Genomic DNA, 22211 nt, shown 5'->3' with positions numbered 1-22211 from the left:
GACTTTCAAGTTGGCTGTACAAATGTTCTAGTGTAAACAAAGTAATCACAGACTAGTTGAGATCCTCCTGCAAATAAAACTTTTTATATGATAGTGAACTCTCACTGTTCGTGGCTCTAAATTCTGACATTTATTGGTTTGCCTCTTCCTCTTTGAAAYGTCCTTTCGCGTATTTTTGAAGACTGTTTATGTTCACCCTAAATCTTCTCCTCTTTCAACTAAACAACCAAAACTACATTTCTTTGTAGGCCAGGAGTTGTAGATCTGTGATCATTCTCTTTGCTATATTCTGGATAGCGCACATCTTTCTTGAAGCAGGATGCCTAAAATTGGTCCTTGTCAGCGTTAAGCAGAGTATGAATATTTGTATGTATAGCAGGACACCTTTTTGCAGAAGCTGTCCTGCTCTATAGGACCACATACTATTTGAACAAACAAATGTGACTAGAGGGAAGAAGGTACTCCAAATACACAAAGAATGAAAGTMAGAATTTTTCAGTTTAAAGAAAAGAATGTTCTTTCCTCTGAATGTCTGTAATTGCTCTGCCTTTGGTTTATTCAGTCTGTATTTTAGGAACCAATTGAATGGCCATTTATAAATAAAATGCAATGAAGAAATGCATTGAACCCGTATCACCACAGGACACAGCCAATATGAGTTTCTTTGGAAGTTGTGGAGCAAGCATTCAGACTCTTGACCTAAAAAATACCAATGTCTTCAACACTTAGCTTAGGAAGTAAATTAGCATGAGCTATGAGCCATCACTATTATGATTCTCTGTTAAGTTACTCTGTGTCAGTTCCATACAGGGCAGCTGGGTATGTATGYGTATTTATATGTATAGGTATGTGCATACACACACACACGCATACACCACTGCTAAATCAAATAATTACGCAGAGACAATACTCAAACCACTGTTCATTCTCATAAAAAAACACAGATTCTTTCCTCATACATAATATTATAATTTATTCTCAATTGTCTTCAGAAATGTGAAAAATATTATGCCATGAAATGTTATTCTAGAGCATCAAGAACACTAAATTTTTATGTTCAGTAATTGTCTTTGATTCTCCTTCTGTGGCCACTGGGTGCAGTGCACATATTTTAAAATGACAATTCCAAATATAACTGCATTCCCCTTTAACTTACTATCCTACCTACAGATTGTGACTGGTTCTTGTTTCAAGCAAATAAATTAGTACGCATGCTGGAAGTACCTCCATCAGTCAGTAACACTCAGAATACACTATACCAATTCCTACAACTCAAAAGTTAAGTCAAACAAGAAAAAAATCTCTTGAGGATCCTCCTATTTCCTGCTTCTCACAAGTTGGAAAGAAAATACGCTGAAGTAACACAAGCTCAGATGTTCCCATAAGGATTTCTACTTTGACAAGAAAGATTATACATGTATATTGATGTTAGGTTTTTTGTCAGAATAACTAAGAATTATACAGTGATTCTGACTGGATCAGTTTCACTTGCACAAAGGTGAGTTCTGCACACTGCCTCTCCAAGACTTGCCTTTTTATTAGTTTGTTTGTTTTCCAAAAGTGAGTGTGCTATAAATTTGTTAGCCAAGATTTCTGAAACATTTAAAAATTTCAGCATCCAGCCTGAGACCCATTGTGGAGACCTTATTTACAGAAAATAAGCACAAGGTGTTTTCTTGGATAATTGTAAGCCTTAAAAAAAAGAGAATTATGATAGGAATAATAGAATTTGCCAATTTCTTTAGTGTAATCTGATGTGGGCTCTGTCTTGTCTCTTTCTGTAGACTACTCCACAGTCAGAAGCTTTGATCAAGTCCACTTCTTCTCCAGTTCTAATGAACTTCACATTGGACTTTGCTGTTCCAGAATGATACAGTTGCCATACAAAGACATGGTTGGAGAGGCCTGATGGAAGCTGGGCCTCTCCACAACAAGGCCTTGAACACAATACCAGTAAAAAAAAAAAGGAAAAGAAAGAAAAGAAATCATTTTTTGCTAACTATTACCACACAGCAGTGATTACAGGTACTCTGTAAACTTCTTTGCCTACATTAATATGAGAGATTTTTTTTTTCAAAACAAAGGAAATAGGGGTGAGGGAACTGGAATAGAAAATACAAGACAAAAAATAACTATAAAAAATTTTAAAAACAACCTGAAACCAACTGTGCAAAAACTAAATTCCTTTCAAAAAGTGCTGAGTCCAGACTTGCAAGACGCTCTAGTTACCTAACCTTCAAGCTGCCTGCCACTTTTTCCTATTTATTTTGTTTGCTATAATTAAGAAAAGCTAAAAATCTTTATTTGCTTCAGACAACCTGCCTGCAATTTAGAAATATATCCTAAACCATTCAGCATGATCGCAGTAGGACAATGTCTGTATATTCTTCCAGCAGTGCAGCATTCTAAGATGCAAATATCAGAATAGCACAGTGCAGGCCTACTCTGTCATGATTTTCCTGCTTCCATAAGACTCAGCAAACAACTTAAATTACAAAAGTGTTCTTAAAGAAAAAATATTGGGAAAACCAGCTGAAAATTCCAAATCATTAACAAAGTACACACGACAATTGCTTTCTCATCCAAAACCACACATCATAAAAGCCTGAGAAAGTGATGGTATTTCCTCTGCCTCTAGAAAAGTACAGAGAATCCTGTGAGAAAGCCTATTGCCATTGTTCCTAAATCAGATGGTACAAATAAGTATCTCTGACTTCAGATGGCTATCCAAACCAGAAACTAAACATAGGACTTACTTACACTCCATATTTCTCTGGAGCAGTCAGGTAAGCTCTATCAGACAAAACACGAGATAAATACTGCCAAGGATATATGAATAAGTTAATGCAGGATAACAAGCCTGTCAGCTGTTTCACAGTAAATTCCTGTTTCTGAGTGGTTTGCGATTCAATTACTTCACCTTTGCTGCATGGTAAGCATATGAAGGTAGGAGCTACCAAAGAGTAGTTGATTTGGAGTGAATTCATAGTCTACTTCACTCCATAGTCAACTATGTGTTTCGGACAGTTCATTTCTAAGGGATTTAGGGAAGAGTTGCTCTAGAATTGTTGCTGAGAATCCCACCAGAGTTACAGGGAGCTGATTCTATTTATTAAAGGGGAAAAAAATACCATCAAATAAAATGCTTCTTTAGTTGGCATAAACTTTGTCCAAGGTCTGTGGGACAAAATGATTTTGGCTTCGCATTTATACAAATGTTAACAGTAACACACAAACATAAAACTGTTGGAGAAAAAGTTACAGTTGGACACTCCTTCGAGGCCAACATAAATAGAAATAAATGCTTAAAGATATGAAGTGCCCTTGCATTTGTATGGAGCAGAAAGGCTTTCGCATGATGTTCTACACTCAGAGAGAAGTTTCAGTAGTTCTTTTTCTTGTTGTAACTGGGTGAATGACAGACCCTTGCCACAAGGGTTCTTGTACTCGTGTAAAATAAACAACTCTGAACTGAGCCCTCTCAGGAATATAATAATGTCAAGTGCTCTGTAACTTTTAAAATTTATAACATTGAGTACTGACTTGAAAATTGGACTATAAGCAGTTTGACAAACAGCCTAAAAGTATGCCAGTGCAAGAAATCCACATTTAGCTCAATGATTTACAGCAGAGGTCTATGAATCTCCCATAGGAGAATACAGTTTACTAGTAGTACTATTTTTCTTCTTCTCCTGTAGTGGAAGAACAAGTCCTATTACAAAGATATGACATTTCTGAACACTTTACCCCTCTGACACTTACACAAGACTCTACAGGAGCAGAATTCTCTGATTAATCACAGTCAGTGTTCTGCCTTTTTGCAGAAGCTCCTCTGACACATAGGCTGAAGAGGGATCAGACATGAAGGAAACAGGAAAAGCCTTTCTGCAGGTGGATTGGTGGGTTGCCACTAAATCTATCCAAGAGACATAGAAACGAAAAGCAAATTTACCAGTATCATCCAATATGCAACAGATCTCTGCTAAGTACATGGCGAGTTTACTCTCTTGTCATTCATTTGTTGAGCAAGATGCACTGCATTATAGTGCATTAACAAAGGCTTCTAAAGCTTTGGTGGAATTTCAAGAAATAGCCAATATTAATCTAATTCCTCCAGTTTTAACAGGAGGAGAGTAACACTATGAGAGCGTATCCTTTATGCAAAGGAGAGACAAGTTAATAAAATCAAGGAATTATAATTATCTTCCAAAGGTTGTCTTTACTGAACTTCCACAGTTAGGAGAAGTCCTCTGACCCTCCAGAAGATAACATACAGCAACGATTATTTTCTACTCAGTTTTTCAAGGTAATGTTTTGAAAGTTCAACAGAAAAATTTTTCCAGACAAAACACCAAAAAAGCAGAAAAAGCAAAAGAGCAAAGTACTACTTTGGGAATGGAGTCGAAAGAGCTCAAGTTTCTTGAAACATTGATTTTGCATTCCTTTCTTTCTCTTAATGAACACAGTGGTAAGCAAACTGCTCACTAACCAATAGACTAATACTTAAAACCATCCTTTAAAACACTGAAATTTACTTGAGTGTGGTATCTATTCATCAACAAAGTGAGAAAAAGTTTTCATCCATCTCAGAACATTCTTTAATTTAATGTTGTCCTATTGTAATCATTTTTCATTCTTTTCCTATGAAAGATCTGAGACACAAGCTGGACAGAGCACTCAGATGTCTTCCTAATCATCATGCTAATAAGAGTTTAGAGGACTTGCTCCAGATTTTATTGCTCGTTTGGAAGTTCATTGAAGTTCTTTGTTTAAAAAAAGAAGAAAGCCAAAGAAGCCTATGAAGTAATTGTGGTTATCCTCAGCTTACTTGATCTTAGTCTCTATGGTTCCTGGGAACCATAGTAAGGTTTAATGTCTACACTAGAACAGTGTAATGAAAACACTGAATTGTGAACCAAAATCAAAAGAGGAAAACTACTTGCTCAAAGCTTTAATAATAATAAATTTAATAAATAAATGGAAGCCAAGAAACACTTGCAAACAGCATTGAGGTGACAGGTTTTCTTTGAGAAACACTCCATAGGCTCYGCTCTGATTGAGTCTATCAAAAAAAGAAACCTGGAAAAAATCACTGAAGGATTGGAAGACTCTACTGAAGTCTGTATAAGCATTGTTAGTCATGTCTCTTCTCTCACTCCTATTTTGGCATGGTACCATTATGAGCAAAAGCCGGTCTGCTTCCTTTACATAATATTCTCATGAATTAGAATAAACAGTTAGGTCTTCCTTCACCTTTTAATACTAAAATTTGAAGAAAATGTGGGTTGTCATTATAATATGTATTTTAGGTGTTCTCTGCAAAGTTTCCACAGGTTCATCTGTAGTACAATTTATGTACATTTTAAGTTTGAAAAAAAACTCACTCATTACTCTTTAAAAATAAATTTTGCCAATGACCAAATATGCAATAAAGATATGTCCTGAACAAAAACCTGTTATGACGTTTGGGGTCAAATTCCTATGGTTTAGTGATTTTCTCATAGTACAAGGCTGTTTGAAATTAATGAAGGTAAATACTTTAATCTTGTCTTCATAGGGCTTTTTTTGCAGAGAAAAGGAAAGAAGTTATTAATAGACAATGATGTAAGCAAGGTAGCATAAAAATGGATTACTTGGAAACTAAGAAACGTGTAGCAAGGAAGTGAGCATTATCTGTGAAAGAAGGCTTGAAGGCTGTGTAGCAGAGATGGATCAGTAAACATGAACATTTTTCTTCAAATACTCTTTCACTCCCTTTTTAACTTCTGTGTCACTGGGGCAAATATTTCCTTTGATGAGAAATGTATTTTCCCAAGGATGATATATATCGTTTGAAACAGAGTACAAATTAGTTTTCTAAAATAAAAAACACTATATAATCTTTTGGCAAAGAGATTTAAAAGAATATATATTGCAGCCAAAATGTGTGCCACTTGGCTTCATTAAATAAACTTTCAGGAAACTTGTTTAAGTAAGAGAAAAATACTCAAAACCACACACAGAATGCATAATACTGCCACCAAGCACAATCTGGCGGAACTGAAGACAACTGTTATTTMATCTTCAATGGTATGTTACAAATTAAGACTTCCATTTGTAATTTTGGTTATTTTTCAGCAATATACAAGCATTCTAACTTTGAATATATGGGCATTTGGTACCAACTTCAATCATTCACTGGGCCAATGCCCCAATCTCTTAAATGCACATGAACTGAAAACCAACTAATATAAACTCTTGCAAAATAGCATCTAAGAAACCCTACTCATTATTTTTGTGCTGTGTCATAGGATCACAAAGTAACTCAGGCAGCAGGAGACCTGAGGAGGTCTCTAGTTCAACTCCCTGCTCAAAGCAGGATCAGCTGAGGTCAGACCAGGCTGCTCAAGGCTTTATCCAGTCAGGTCTAGAAAAATTCCAAGGATGGAGCCTCACTGGGCAATTACCTCCACCATTTCACTGTYCTCATGGGGAAAAGGCTTTTCCTTGTATCCAGTCTTCCAGTCTGAACCTTTCTTGTTTCATCTTATGCCTGTTGCCTTTTGTCATCCCACCATGCACTGCTGTGAAGAGTCTGGCCCCATCTTCTTGGTAACCTCCCCATACATCCTGGGGGGCTGCTGTTAGGTGCTCTCGAAGCCGCCTCTTTTCCAGGCTGAACAAGCTCAATCCCTCAGCTTCTTCTCACAGTGTAAGTACTCCAGCCCCAGGACTGTCTCAGTGGCTGTCCACTGGACTCGCTCCAGTTTATCAGTGTTTCTCATACATTGGGGGGCCCAAAACTGGACATGATATTCTCAATATGGTCTAATGAGTGCTGAGTGCTCTTGTTCATGCAGCTAAGCATGTTACTGGCCTTCTTTGCTGCCAGGGCACATTGCTTGTTCATGTCATGCCACTTGCTGGCTATCAAGGCTCTCCTTTTAGGCAGAGCTGCTCCTCAGCCAAACACTCTCTAGCCTTTATTTGTTAAATTTGGTTTACACTGTATCATAAACATTCTTWAAAAAAAAATAGTAGTTTTTAAGATTGGAAGACACTCGCTGTTAAAAGAAAGTACCTTATTTCTGTTTTGATATAGTTGTCATCAACTTCAACTGTACGTTCGGAAGTTCCGAAGCTGATACACAGCTATAGAAAGGCATTTAATATAGGACATAAATAATGCAAACAATTGGAGGTAATATAAAAAATACAGTACATGAATGGGTCGAGACTATATTATCAGCTTTGGACTGGATTCCTTTTTCATTGCTGGAGACAACACTAAACAGAATCAGCATAGGCAAGACAGATGAAAAATGTCCTCAGTTATGGCTACAATATGTTCCATATCAACTCTACCCAGTTATTTCCAGTTCTGCCTCTATTATGTCATATGTAAAAGTATGGATCCTGTCCTATAGAAGAAAATGTTGCTTGAGGTAGGCAGGTATTTTTTAAATGTGCTTCGGGCCCTCAGTGTATAGTTATCTACAACACAAGATCTACACTTTCAAAACTTTATCTTGACTTTGTATCCTATTTTGGATTGGCATAGAGTAGTTTTCTAGCCACACCATCTGACTGGCCCTAATCTACAGATGCAAATSTAAGAGGCAGCAATCTCTCCAGGACACAGTGACACATGGAGGAAACAAAATTAATTGAACTTGCACATTGGGAACTGTTTACTCTCTTCCCTTATTCTCCACTCCAGGCTTGTGTATCTCTACTGTTAAAAAACATCACTATATACAACTGCAGCATTGTAGCACTTAATCCTTCAAATGGAAAACTTGCTAGAAAGACTTTGGGTAGAACTTAAAATGATGGGAAGCACAACAGAAAATGTAACGTTACTTGAAACTGTAAGTTACTAAAATACACTTCTTTTGGAGTGGAGAAATTGTTAAAGTCTTTGGTCCTACTGTCAAAAAAATGAAAAGAAGAACTCATTTCCATGACAGTTGCATAGGCTAACAAAAATTCACCTGCAGGCTGTCAGAATATTTTTATATCAACAAAAGTCATGAAAAACTCAGAAATGTCATTCTTCTTTTTTTAGTTATGGTGTTGTTAAAATTATAGCTGAAAGTTGAAGAAGTTAACTTTTACCTCATAAGGTTACTATTCCCTGTATTATCCTGTTCTACATTGGAAAGTCTCTCTAACTGTATCTGGTTTATATTTAAAAAATGTAGATGTCTTGACCTTGACGAAGAATCATCTGCCATCACAATGCCATCTAACCATTTGGGGATCCTCCTCCTTTGATAACACCTCTAAAAAACAAACAGCCACCTATCTAAGCTGTGATGTTACAGAAACCAGTGTCGATACCTGAAGGGTTATCCACTCATCTATTCAGGTTAACTCCTTCTGCATTCACAGACATCATATTCAGTCCCATTTATTTTAGCTGAGTTACACTCAGGGCAAACTGTGAAAAATATCTAGCTCCTTTATTGGAATAAATTCAGGAATTTATGGTATATCTGCATTTAAAAGATTCACAGTGAATTGCCTCAACATTTATACGGCTATAATTTTTACTTGTATTTTAAGTATGATGCCACTCTGTTAATAATCGTTCTTTGCCCTACAGTTTGTATGCTAGAGCAAATTTATTTTAACAGAAAGACCAAGGAGCAAATATGTTTAACACGACTGTAAAAATGTAGCAATAACCATCAGATTTCTGTCTCCACTAGCAAGCTGTGACCTGGTTCATAATCACCACATGCCACACGGATACTGTTGGGTGCCCTAACATTCTATGTAGTAACACTTCTGCTATAAGACATCTACAAAGGCTGGCTACAGAAATCCTGTTGTAGCATCACTGCCAAATTTCCTGAATGGTAAAAAAGTGCCAACACACTCTAACCCTCCTTGGAAAAGTTCAGAGTCTCTGAATGAATTGTAGTGGATTTCAGATTTTGTATAGAGCATTACAGAGAGTYACAATAAAAATGTTAGTCAAATTCTGGCAGATGATCTTCTTACTCTCCAAAGCATTATTGGCACAAATTAAATATAGTAATCCTTACCTGAGCCAACAGTGTGCCAAAATGATCTCTCCAAATCTAAGCTACTCTTATGAAGCTGATTCCCTTATTAGCCATTCTACTCTGCACTCAGATGTAGCCCTGCTATCAAATAATGCAAGTACTCATTACAGATTTTGGATGTGCTGAAAGTCTAAGCTTCTTGCAATTCTTGGAAACTCATGGCAAACCAATTGGGACATGTTGGGGCAAGAACAGAGAAAGAGGGCTGGAACACTCAAATGACTTTTGGAAGGATAATTTTATCTTTAAAAGGTAGATGTGAACTGACAGTTTTAGAAACGTTGGTCACTGCTTCTGAGCACAGGAACAAAACCCTTCCAACCACATGTCCATAATGTATTACTGTATAGCCTGGCAGAGTCTGTGTGCCCTGAAATTCAGTTAATTATGTAACAACCTGAACTGAATTTCCCATAGATATTTTTGGTAAAGTTTTCATCTATTCTCTCATTAGGGAAGATAAGTGATGCAGTGACTAGAATATGAAGGACTGTGCCCAACACTCTACTCTCATCACATTACCTGCCATATAATTAGATCATGATGATACTTTAATAACCATCACTGTTGGTATAATGCTTTTGATCTGTCTTCTGTGTTAGTAGGTTTATTTAATGTTTGTAAATGTTCCCTACAGGAAAGAACTAAAGAAAATCTTTAATTCTTATGTTCTGGAAGTATAAAAAGACCCTACGGCTACACTTGAGTCTGCAGTACCGTAGGACACATGATCAATGCAGAACAACCAACAGAGTATGAAGGATTTACACWGAGCCCACTTGAGTACTGATTCACTTCTGAGAAGTGAAATGGCACTTAACATACGAAGAGCTAAAAAAATAAAAAAAAAAAATAAAAAAAGGAAAAAAGATCAACCTAAAGCTACTCCACATTCAAACTCTGTTTTCCATGAAAAGTAATAACTTGATCTTTAAAAGATACTGACCTTACAGAAGCATCCACTGGTTTTAAAAAGGACCTATAGAAAGCTTGGCAATTTTGAGACAATAAGAACAGTTTAGTCATTAAGAACAAACCTGGGTGCCTATTTACTCTCCAATTTCTAAAAATCTTGACTCAGACTTCTGTAAGTACAAAGCCATCTGATTATTTAGATATTAGCTGAGTAGAATTCCAGTTTATGAGCATCATCTAATCAACTGAGGCACCATGATGTGCCCATAACTGAACTAATTACATGAACTTATCACAGTAACGCGTACCTTTATTGACTCTGTTCCTTCCTATGTTATCATTATTTAGTGRTGCCTGCCTTAAATCACATTGTAATCTCCTCAGAGCAGATAAGTCATCTCCTGTAAGACCCCTGAAAACATATTGCTTGCTACAGGAATTAAAAAAAAMCATAACTTTTGTCTACAATTAGTTGCAACAAGGTAGAGATTGTGCTATCCAACAGCAACCCAAAACTTTTAAGAAATGGCAGCAACCTGTACAGTCCCTTTCAGCTTGAAGATTCTACATTACCCAGAAGTTGTATCACATAGGTAATATGGCTAATTCTGTCACGTAACACTGATACCCAAGTTGATGAAGCCTTGATTTCTAAGCCACATCTGACTAAAAAGACAAAAGCAAGATGCACGCAACTCAATCTGTGCTGATCATCTCAGTCACCTAATAGTTCTTCCTTTTTCTAAATAAGCTCATTGTACTCGAGAGAAAAGATGACAGATATGGAAGTGAATGACACCCTGAATCCATCTTAAGACTTCACTTATATTCCTCATCACAAGCATGTCAGGATTTGAGACCTATTTACACTGATCATAGCAGATATACTTAGATCTCTAAAAATCAGGATACTAACTGAGGTATCCAGGCTTCACAAACATCCTGCATCTCCTCATCTGGTGATCAGTTGGGCCCGTTAGTGCAAGAAGTCATACTTACCATAACTGATCTCCACCACCTCTATTACAATCTTGCTCATCTTATTTTCATGAATTCAGATCCTCTTTCTCTCCTGTTCTCTGGGGACATATGCTACTCCTCTCTTTCCTCACCAGTTCAGATCTTGTATGCACTGAGCAAGACCAATCCCATTCAATTTTTTGCCTGGTCCTCCACAGCTTTTAATTAGGCTGCACCTCTGGCCTTTCTCTTGATTTCAGACAACTGTTCTCTCCTTCCTATTCTATCTTTCTGGCTTTCTCCACGCAGTAATGTTCCAAAATAGCACAGGTTTTACTTGTGTGCTATGGTAAGATCCAAAGGTCACAGTCAAGGTCCAGGTCCCTCATGAAGGGATTTATGCAGACACAGATTCAGTTTATTCCACGTGGATACAACTGGCTGTTCCACCTGGAGCAGCCAGTGTCCAGACACTGTGCCATCCACTCTTCTGTATTCTAAAAGCAGTGCATGAGTTAAACTGAACAATGAATAATTTAACACAGAAACCACCAGGAATTTGTGTTCCTACTGGTTTGTCTTTTTGGCTACATCTGCCTTTTGAGAGTAGCAGTTGGGAAAATTGTTTAGAACTCAGACTCCGGGAACAATAAAACTGCTCTAAACTAAACTGCTCAAAAGCCAATGTGTAGATGGAACACGTTACAGTGTCAAGCAAAAGCTGGGTAGCACAGCAGAAGAGAAATTTAGGCTTATTCCGGAGTGGTAATCTCATAAACATTTGAAATATAAAGCAAGTTTGGTTGGACACCTTTAAAGATCAAGAGGCTACTTCTTCATAGCTGTTCCTTCCTAGAATGGAAAAATCAGCCCTTCTGATAATTACTTTGCATTGTTATCTTACTGCTGTAAAAATCTTTACAAAAGACAAAGCAAGATCTAGTAGCATTATAACTGGAACTGGAATAATGCACTAGATTTAGAGAAACAAATATACTAAAAAAACTTTAGTTAACTGAATAATTAAAAGACTTATAAATAAATCTGACACTTCTCCTGTGAATGCCATCAGCTTGCTTCCCCCCCTTCCCCCCCCCCCATAGAGCAAAACCCTAATGTACAATGCCTTCTGAAGGCTGTCTGCCTCCTTTCCTCACTGCCCACCTACTGTGGGGAGCAGCTCCTCCCACCTGCACATAAAAGCCAAGTGCATGCTACCAGCAGCTGATCAGAGCACTTTCTCAGTCCTCCACTGTTTTGAGCCAGTGATCTTCTCTCCTTGGATCTTGTATACTCAAGGTAAGATTACTGCTACTTCAGGTTTCTGTTATAACTGGCTATTTTGAGGAAGCCTTAATGACAGCTCTAGCACTGCCTTACTGGGTGGTGTTGGCAGGGCTTTCTTCCTTTTTTTTTCAGATGTAGTGTCATCTGACATTTAAGTTAGTAACAATCTGTTGTTTTAGCAATGAAACAAAAACAGAAATCGTTGGAAACACTGTGTGGCTGAGAAAAGCTCTTCTTTCCCTTTCTGATTGATTTTGAGGAGATCAGTATACCCAGACCAATTTTAACATTTTATTATTCCTGCTAACAGTTTCCATCTCAGTAATAGTCCAAAGTTATCAAAAAACTACACTTTAAAACTGCCTTAAGCTCTGTTTTAAAAATTGTTTAGATGTAATTTAAGTTTTTATTATTATTATTAGTAGTAGTAGTAGTAGTATTTACAAGCCAGATTGAGCCTATTTTGGGATTGAAGTGCATCTTTCCAGGTTTCAGTGTCTTGAAAAAAATGTGATTGAACTTCTGCCCTCACAGAAGCACAGTAATAAGGCTGATAGAATTCACTGTCTAGTACCAAATATGCTTTAAGTACACTTCTCACAAGCAAACTTCTGTTTCCTGGAACAACAGACCTTGTGTATGTATGAAATTTCTAGATCAGCTTGAGCTATGTTTTATCTACAGTTTGCCTACATAGGTATTTCTAATGCTATAGGAAGGAAAACTAAGTGTCTCAAAGAAACAGCTGCTGAACAGCCAAAACAGTAAAACATAAGTGGTTTCAAAACTGTTTTCACTCCCCTCTGTTCATCTATCCATTCTCACAGAGATGAATCTATTAGTGACTAGTACCAGCTTCTCAAGTTGTGTGAGTCAGTGCACTTTTAACATACAGTCACCTGTTAGAGAAATTCCACCACAGAAATCCTTAATCCTAGAATGCCTGTCTCCAGTGCTCAGAGACGAAGGAAAGTATGAACCACCAAAACCAAACAGTGAAAGCTCACTTCAACTTGCCTGTTTGTACTATATGTAATATATTCTGCAGTTAAAGTGATATTTTCTTCTTGATAGTCAGTACTCTTTCTAAACTGCGTCTTTTCTGTTCTTCCCCCAAATAAAGTTTTTTAGAAAAGAATTATGTCCACACATAGCTTTACTCACGTGAGCTGCAACCTTTAAGCTATAGTTCTGTGAAACATCAGCAGAACTCTGCACACAATGTTATTTTCTGTGCAGTGTATCTAAGAAACTTTTCTGTATTTTCAATGTTATCTGTTGTATCTAATGGGAAAAAGAAAGCATTGCCTACAGCTATTTGACTGGAAGATTACATAAGTATACTTAAAAAGAAGTAACTATACAAAAAAAAGCAGAGTGCTTTCTACAGCAGGCTTACAGGAAAACTAGTTTTGAAACAGGCAATCTACATAAATTTCCCATAGAAGCCATAGGAATAGAGTCCAATGTTTCTTCTCATAACCGGCCTTCTATCTCTGAGGTATAAAATCTTTATTCCTTAGTTAACATCTGATTTGTATAGCAAAGTTCCAYTCTTTCTCCAAGAAGACTCCTCTTCTAAAACATATAAATGTGATTTTGAGTGTAATGTATACTAAATTTAGGTCCAAAATCCTCCACTGAAGATTCATTTTTTTCATGCAGAATTTTATTCTATCAGATAAATCAAAATTTCTAACAGAGCAATTCTCAAGAAAGAACATTTCAAAAAATGCATTTGCCACAGGAAATGTGCATATAGCAAAATACCTTTTATTAAAGCCTGCTGTGAAATGTAATGTTTTGGCATTTGGAAAATGGATTGCAGGGCATATTAAGAAAATTCTAGTCAAAGGAATGCATCTAATTTAGATCAGAATCTCCTCTGAGCAATTTTTCTCTTAGACTGCGTAGATAATTCAGCTGAGCATCACTTTGTAGCAGGGGATGAAGGGAAACTGAGCACTGCAAGTCTCCAACAGAACTTATATGTCCAGGAATGGATTTATTCATCTCTGTGCTGATCTGAAACTCCTTTTTATAAGATCAAAGTGTACTTATATTAAGATAAAAACACTATCATTTTAAATAATGCTACATCCACAATAAAAAAAAATGAGTCAGTAGGGAAAAGAAGAAATCAGATTTTTGGAGTAACGAGCATAGTATTTTGAAATAACAAAACAGAGGCTGAGACTATACTGATTTTTCAGCCGTAGACCAGTTAACTATTAAGCAGGCATGGTAAGTCATTTCTTCTGGTGGTTACACTTAGTTTTTTCCAGTGTTCTTTTAGGGCATTAATGCCCGTTTATATTACTAGAATAGTTCCCACTACTATCAAAAATGTTATATCAGTTCCACAGAAACACAGGATAAGCAGATCATTAACTACCTATCTATTCCTATGACTGTCACCACTACTGCTTTTGACACATTCTGATCTTCATGAATTTACTTTCACCACCTCTCTGTGAGGCAGTGGTATGTTTTTCTTTGGCCATGCTGATACTGAATATGTAGCCTGTCTTGCTCATGGATACACTGAAAATTCACAGCAGATCAGAGAGTGACAATTAGTTCTTTATTCTGGGTTCCAGGCCAGCAGTTTAACCCCATGCTTCCTTTTGTATTCAAGTGTATAGAGTCCACACCCTTGCWGCTCATCTTTGTATGACTCCTTAGGATGGAACAGCAGGGAGAATTAGTGTCGCATCTTGAGAGGTAGTCACCCCTGACACTTCAGGTCCCTTTGAACCCTTTACAACCCCTTAACAGGATTTGCAAATTGTTCTTTAGGGGAAAAAAATATCAAATGATCACCTCCTTTCTTACACTCTGAATCCCTATGCAGTTTACAGAGACCAGCCCACTCTTGGCAGGATGACAAAGCATAGGTCCACTGCCATGGACCAGAAATGATGTCTAACACCTGACTGTAAGAGTTCAAGCTTGGTAACTCAGTAATAGTTGATAACATCAAAATTTTTAATGAGAGCTCAAGGAAAAGCATGTGGTACTTAAACAAAATTATTCGTATGGCTTTTGTATGGCACATGGAATATCCTCCTCTTTCCTTTTCTACATTTGCTATCAGATGCCACCTCTACAATCCCATAGGATATAATTTCATACTCATTAAAAAGAGAAAACCTACTAGCCTTACCCTGTCCCTTTAGTCTTCATCCCTGAAGCTAATTTATGAGGGTACAGAGTCTTCAATTGCTTCTGTGGCCTTGCAAATACTACATTGTCCAAAAAACGATTAACGAATGCTGATGCTTGACTTCTGGAGTAATTGCCCCAGCAGCCCTTGGAAGTCTTGTCTCTCACTCTTAATCTGAAAGTCACCACTAAGTATGCATCGATTACGGACAGGATGTCTGAATAGTGAATGCACAAGAAGAAACTGAAAGACTACGAGTGCTAARGAATAGAAAAAGAATGACTAATGTTGAGAACAGGTAACCTGTTTAAGGTTTGTTATGAGCCTTAATACCTCTGAAGTACAGAAACATAAACTGAGGGGCAGGTAGCAATGTATTATCTTCTGTTTAAGAGGCACAAGCACTCTTGACATATAAGCTAGTAGAATTTTACAAGAAGCTGCCCTGACTGCCAGGAGGTAGACTACATTCTTTAAATTAATACCCTTGAAATTACATGGAGTTTCATTTCTTTTCTTTCCTGTGCCTATTAYGAGCATGAACAATTTTGAGCAACATCAAAATTTTGCTGAATGAATGGACTGTTGTTAAAACGGTCATTTACTGTGGCCATATATTATGGGAGGTGTGCACAAGTATGGGTGGAGTGGTGGAGGGTCATATTTTGAATCTCCAGACTATAGAGGCTGATACTAGGTAGGCTGTCATATTACTACCAGTAGTAGAAGGGAGGACAATTTCCRTAGGTTCTCGAGGCATATGAGGCAGAATTTTCTGCCCACTTAATTCTATGTCTTACGACATAGAATTTTTCCCAAGGGAAGAAAGATTAAGTTTTATGCCTGAAGCTTAAATATATCTCTGTATTTTTCTTATTTTTTGGCTTTCCGATTATCCTTAGCTGTKGGTTGCTTCCTTCTTCAGAGAGATAATTTTCTATTTTCACTAATGTCATGTTTCCAAAAGGGCAATGGTTCAACTGATCTATTGTAATGAGGAACCCAAGACAAGAACAGACAAAAACATAAAGGTGGCTTGCTCTGCCTTTGATTAACCAAATACCTTGRAGCATCACTTGCATTTGCTAGAGTTTTGTGCAAGTGTTGTTGTCTTTTTGTGGCCTCCCTCCAGAAGAAAGTGAGATCTATTCTTTATGCCAAAAGAATTCTCCTTCAGCAAAAGTTGTGAAGCTCTATGTGTTTAAAAGATAATGACAAGTTCTGGTTCCAAAACCTTTTGTGGATGTTGTGCAATAACTGTGACTATTCTCTGTACACATCAGTAAACAATTGTGCTTGGTCTTCCCATACTCCTGAAATGTTGGATGAGTTTCCGTAATTGTCTTGATGTGTAATGAATTTAATGTCTCATAATGGCACTGCAGGGGATTAATACTACTATGTAGTGTAGGGACATCTTTTGATGATTAAATCTTCTTCATGTATGTTCATATATCATCACAAAAGCAAGATGAATACAAGTCTGTTGTCTGACCTGTTGAACAACAGGTGAAATTCATGTTGAAGAGTGACATGTAATGTACCCTTTTTAAAAGTGAGTGAGAATCAATGCCCTCTCTTGGTGAGAAAAAATTATATGTAAAGCAGCCCTATGAGAGYGTTTATCAGTTCCCTCTGCTGGCTACAAAGCCCACAGCCAGTGGAGCAGCTGTGTTTGTGGAGGCGAAGGTCATAAGTTCTATTCCCAGTGCTGCRTGAATACAATAAACTGATGACTGTGATGTCTGTGCACGTATGTGCACATCATTCTTTACAGGGTCTCATCAGCAACTACACTGAGTTCAACATAAGGGCACACAAAAATAATATGAAGTTCCCAGGAGGTAAGAAACTTTCCAGTTAGGATTTGAGAAGCATCTTAGTGGCTAGGTCATTCATAATACTACACAACTAGGGCATCCTTCTGTTATGCATCATATACTACCCTCATAGGCACACCTTGTTTTTCTTCCTCTTCAAGACAACTGTGCATGTGCTCATTACACTCAGTTTAGAGATGCCTCACTGATTATCACAAATATTCTTGGCTATCCCACACTGTAGTACTTCAGAATGTCAGCTTCTGAAAACTCTACATTTTCAAAATGGAAATAAATGGTACCAATAAGACCACTCCAATGTTTAAAAAACCCCAAACCACTAAACACATTTTTTCCATTCTCTCGGGAAAGGCCTATATAATCTGGTTATGCAACTGGAGAAACAGGTCATGCAATTTATTCAGCCACTTTGAAATCAAGTTGAGATGAAAAAATAAAATATTCCAAACTTAAAATTTTTAGTTTGAATAACTATCTATAGCACTAAAAAATGAAGGATTCTTGGTCAGGTACCCAAGCTCACTTTAACTCCTGTTGATTTATCATGGCAGCATACAGGATAGGCAGAAACTATACTATTAAAGGCAGAATAAGTCAAAACTAACCACCTGACACATTAGCATTAGAGGTATATCTTATGTCATATTTTTGGAACATCTGTAGCATGTTTCCTACCAACAAAAGAGCAACCACCCTTTCCAAACCAACATACTCTTGTATTCTTTCCTCTGAAGGGAAAGAAAGTGGTGGACAATAGTACATTGTATATTTGCATAGGGACTTTCAAGTAAAGCATTTCAACATTTTTGCAATTAAAAATTCCAGAGAGCAAACCAAGGTTCTAASAAAACACTTGTAAGTTATGTAACAAAACGTAAGATGAAGCAACAATAAATAAATATAACAAATTGTAGTCTATGAAATGGAGATGTTTACACTGACTCTGATTTACTCAATATAATTTTTAAAGGGACAGAATTTAAGATGGCACAACACCAGGGATGCTCAATCCAAATACAATCAACTTACCACTGAAGAAATCTAGCARTCAAGTCTCCTTATGCCAGCACACGATTTATCTCTATTCTGCCCTTCCATTCTTCCCATCGTACGCAGAGCTCCAGTGAGTGCAGAACATCAGAGGAAGGATCTTTTATGTGGCTGAGATGAGAACTTTTCTTTCAGCTTGTCTTTAAAAAAAAAGAAAGAAAAAGAAAGTACTCAGATATTTCCCAGTATTTCTCTGTAAATGAATTAGATGATTTTAGTCCAGCTCTCAGCTGATGGACATTAATGTAAAACACACAACTGGGACCCCTGTTGGCAAGTCTCAGTAAAAAGTCAAAAGGTGGTTACTTTAGGTCAAACTTGAGAAACAAAAGCAGGCTCACAAGGGAAGTTTATGCTGCCAGCATTGATATATCACCTGTATTATGGATAAAAAACAAGGAAGTTAAGAGCAGTTAACCAAGCAGATCACACAAACGCTTGCATTCACACAAAACATATTTTAGAAAATGAAGAAAAAAAGAAAAAGCTCAATACTTATTTCCTTTTAGTCAGCGGCTTGAATTGAATTTACCATAGTAGCACATCACATTGTTTGCTGCAGAAAAATGCAAAGCTTAGGCCTTTAGGAGCAAGTCTCTTGTGCTTTACGGGTTCCAAAAATGTCAGTGCTTGTCAAAGTGTTTTTGAAATAAAACCAAAACCATGTTAATAAAGTGAACTTTCCAAGACAATGCTGGCCAAAACTGATTCTTAGATTTCTTTTCAGTAATAAACTGCCTCTGTGGTTGCTGAGCAAATAGAGAGGAGAATTTAAAGGGCCAAAAACAATTTTAGTCAACCCAAAGAGGGTAAAAAAAGAACCCTCAAACAGAGCACAAGCTCTCCAGTGAATGGGAAAGCTTCGGCTGAGGGAGGGCAGAACTTAGCAAAACCTAGCTGTGCTTTCCAAAACGGGCTGTAGACGTTACCATCTTCCATTTAAATCTATTCCAAGACGTGAATATTTGCTGCAGGTAAAACTTGTGATGTACCTGCAGCTGTAGATTACTTGATAAGACTTGGTACTTGTGTAATTGAGAGTTCACATCCTGAATATGAGTTCACATGAGGTACCCTGTCTACTTCGTAAGTAGCAATTCCCAAATTATTTAACAAGGCAACAATGCAAAATATTCTGTCCCATCCTATCCTGGTCTTCCTGATGAATAGCTCCAAAAATACACTGCAGTGAAGGATGAAAGTGTTCATATAAACCAAGTTCCTAGAGAGAGCACACATTGCATGCAAGTTTGGGCAGTGAAATCTGCAAACTGTTTTGCAGTATGTGGACACACAGAGCATCTCTTCCACAGAGCCCTGCAACCATCAGATATTCTGTCTATTACAGAATACCTGCTGCCATCCCAATTCCAACTAGCATAGCTCAGTTTGGGCTGTATTGCATAGACCTCCTAAGTTGCCACTGATTCCAGATCCTACTGAAGAGCATTTTTTCAGTGTCTGTTCTCAGGAGCTATTTCAGACCACTGTTACCTTCTGGAGATTTGGGCATAATTTACTATGTCAGGAACCATGGAAACTACATTTGGATTGTTCCCTAAGTTTGCATTACTAGCCAGATACCTCAGCTAAAACCATTGGTCATACAAATTTGAAAATACAGAAAAATGTAGATTACCAACACAGCCTGATTTTTGATTAAAAAAAGATTCACATGGAACAGTTAAGTCTTTTTTTTTGTACTGCTATAAACTGATCAAATTGCTTTTAAATTTCAGTTTAAAGGGAAGACCTTCTGCTCATTCATCTTTTGTAATGTCACCTTCAGCACTTTTTTGTTTTAGATTGCTCTTAAGCAAYTAGTTGCAAATATTCAGTATCTGACATCCAAGTTACTGATTTTCAGGGGCGTGTGATTCACATGCAGTATTTCTGTCCTTCAGTCAGGGAAGGATAGCTCTTAGATTCAATTTCAAGCATAAAAACTCCTTTTCATTGAGTTCAGAATTCACTTGAAACAACTGTTTTTTCATTACTCATTTGAAACACTCTATTTTCAACATAACATCTGCCACTTGAATGCTGACTGCTCTCATGAACTCAATACAAAAGGCCTACACAATAAAAACAAATTCAATTTGAGACTGCTCAGAGACATTTTCTCTGTTACACTTGCTTTCAACTTTCTCCTAATTGTTCCCTTCATGAAAACAAGTATGTTAAAAATAAGCAAATGAAAACCTATTATATTTTTAATGTCCCATTCATCAAGCATACTTTGAGGGCTGGAATTTTAACTTGGTGGACACTCACAACATACAGCTTTATTCTGCAAAATACTGACCACATCCAAAGGTAGGGTGCTGTTCCTTAAACTTTCACCAAAGCTGAAGCTAAGTAAGAAGTTAACTTAGCAACTCCTGGGAGGCACTCAGCGCCTCACAGCTCAGCTCAGGGAAAAGCAACCTATCCTTCTTTGCTTCTCCAGAGCCACGGTTTAAGAAGACCCTTATTACAGAAAGAGATATTTTGGCTCACTTAGTCTTCTGGACTATTTTTCTAGAGAAAATGTGAGATCTCATACCTAACAATCAAAAGCTGTCCAGGTGGCAGAGATTTGTGTCAGTTTAGGTAGCTAAAGGGAGCGCCACGCCGGTCCCCCCACCCCCCAGCCCTCTGGGCGCCCAGCGCAGCACGTGCTCTCGTTCCACTCAACGACCGTTTTCCGCCGCTAACGGTCGTTACCCGCCGCTAAGGATCGCGCGCCGGCGCGTGCAGCCCCGCCCCCTAAGCGGGAAGCGCTGCCGCAGCCCTGAAGGAAGGCGGCATCACCCGGTGGCGTGGTGAAAGCTCGCCCGGCCCGGGCTCCGGAGAGCCCCTGGCTAGTGACAGCGGGCCCCGCGTGTTCTTTCCCTCCTCCTGCCTTGCGTTGTGGCACTGCGGTCCCGGCCTGTTTTAACATTAGCACCATTTCTGCACATACGCAGTCAGAAAATTGATTAAAAACTGCACCTCTTGTTCCCAAAGGAGAGGCAAAGCACAAACACTCTGCAGCCCGGTCAGCTGAGGAGCATTTATGGAAACACAACGTGTTTGAGGTTTCTTGGGTTTCAGAGATACAGCCGCAGGGCGACTCTTCTGCGTGCCAGCCCTCGGTGCCCCTTGGAGAAGGATCTGGGTAGCATTAACTCGCGCAGATGCTGACAGTGCTGGAAGGCCAAAAGTGAGGGAGGGGCTCCCCTGACAGCTGGAAAGAAAATGCTGCATCCCTGGGCGGGGAGAGGCTGCTCAGAAAAGAAAAGCCTGCTCTAGCACGCATGAYAGGAGGCACAGGACCTTTCAGATTTCCCCATCTGGAGGCAAAATTGAGGCCACTGTAAATTTAAAAAAGAAAAAATACATTTTTTTTGGTACTATAATGAAAAACACCACTTGCAAAGATAATATTGTTGTACATGGGTACCTAGTATAAGAAGAGTGGACTGTCTTTCAAAGCTGAAATTGTAGCACCCTGAAGCACCCGAAGAAACACACAACACTAGAGAGATGTGAGAAACACTATGCAAGGAAAGAAAACAATAAAACTATTGTATTCAACAAGCAGGGAATTTGTAAGGTAAATGGCTGAGTGGAACAGCTTTATCATTTCTTTCCAAGCATTTTCCCGACACCACTTTGTTTCAAACAAAGGCTTTTCAGGGTGAAAGTCTTTTTAATCTATTTGAACATCCCCTAGCACGGTGGAGCCCTGACTTCCAGTCGTGGATTCAGGATATATAAAAAGAAGCAGCTCCTGAACCTGAAGGCTTGTAGATTTTGCATAGAGCAAAGCCAGCTCCTGGTCTCCTGCTTCAGTCCCTTTAATATACTCCCGCTTACACAGATGTTTGGTATGTCTGGAAAGCTATTATACTACAAATGCTTCACCTCCCTCTCCTGCAGAAGCATCCAAGAACATCACAAACAATCCATTAATGA

The 22211-nt window shown here is 38.0% G+C and overlaps 1 protein-coding gene and 1 long non-coding RNA gene across 3 annotated transcripts in view; one reads left to right on the top strand and one right to left on the bottom strand.

Annotated features, from left to right (window-relative positions):
- Positions 1-18408, bottom strand: part of LOC146597840 (uncharacterized) — a 193935-nt gene extending 175527 nt beyond the window's left edge. Inside the window, exon 1 of the long non-coding RNA XR_014895400.1 lies at positions 18252-18408. This is a non-coding gene — a long non-coding RNA (uncharacterized LOC146597840). The remainder of the gene's footprint in view (positions 1-18251) is intronic.
- COL8A1 (collagen type VIII alpha 1 chain) overlaps positions 12141-22211 on the top strand; it is a 98092-nt gene continuing 88021 nt past the window's right edge. For both annotated transcript variants that reach the window (XM_085301466.1, XM_085301467.1), the window contains exon 1: positions 12141-12227. The gene's annotated coding sequence lies outside the window, so the exon portion shown is untranslated. The remainder of the gene's footprint in view (positions 12228-22211) is intronic.

The sequence above is a fragment of the Rhea americana genome, unplaced genomic scaffold, assembly GCF_003343005.1.
Source record: "Rhea americana isolate MKP2758 unplaced genomic scaffold, rheAme1 scaffold_177, whole genome shotgun sequence".
NCBI lineage: Eukaryota > Metazoa > Chordata > Aves > Rheiformes > Rheidae > Rhea > Rhea americana.
The sequence above is the reverse complement of the archived record's forward strand: the minus strand, read 5'-3'. Positions and strand labels throughout refer to the sequence as shown.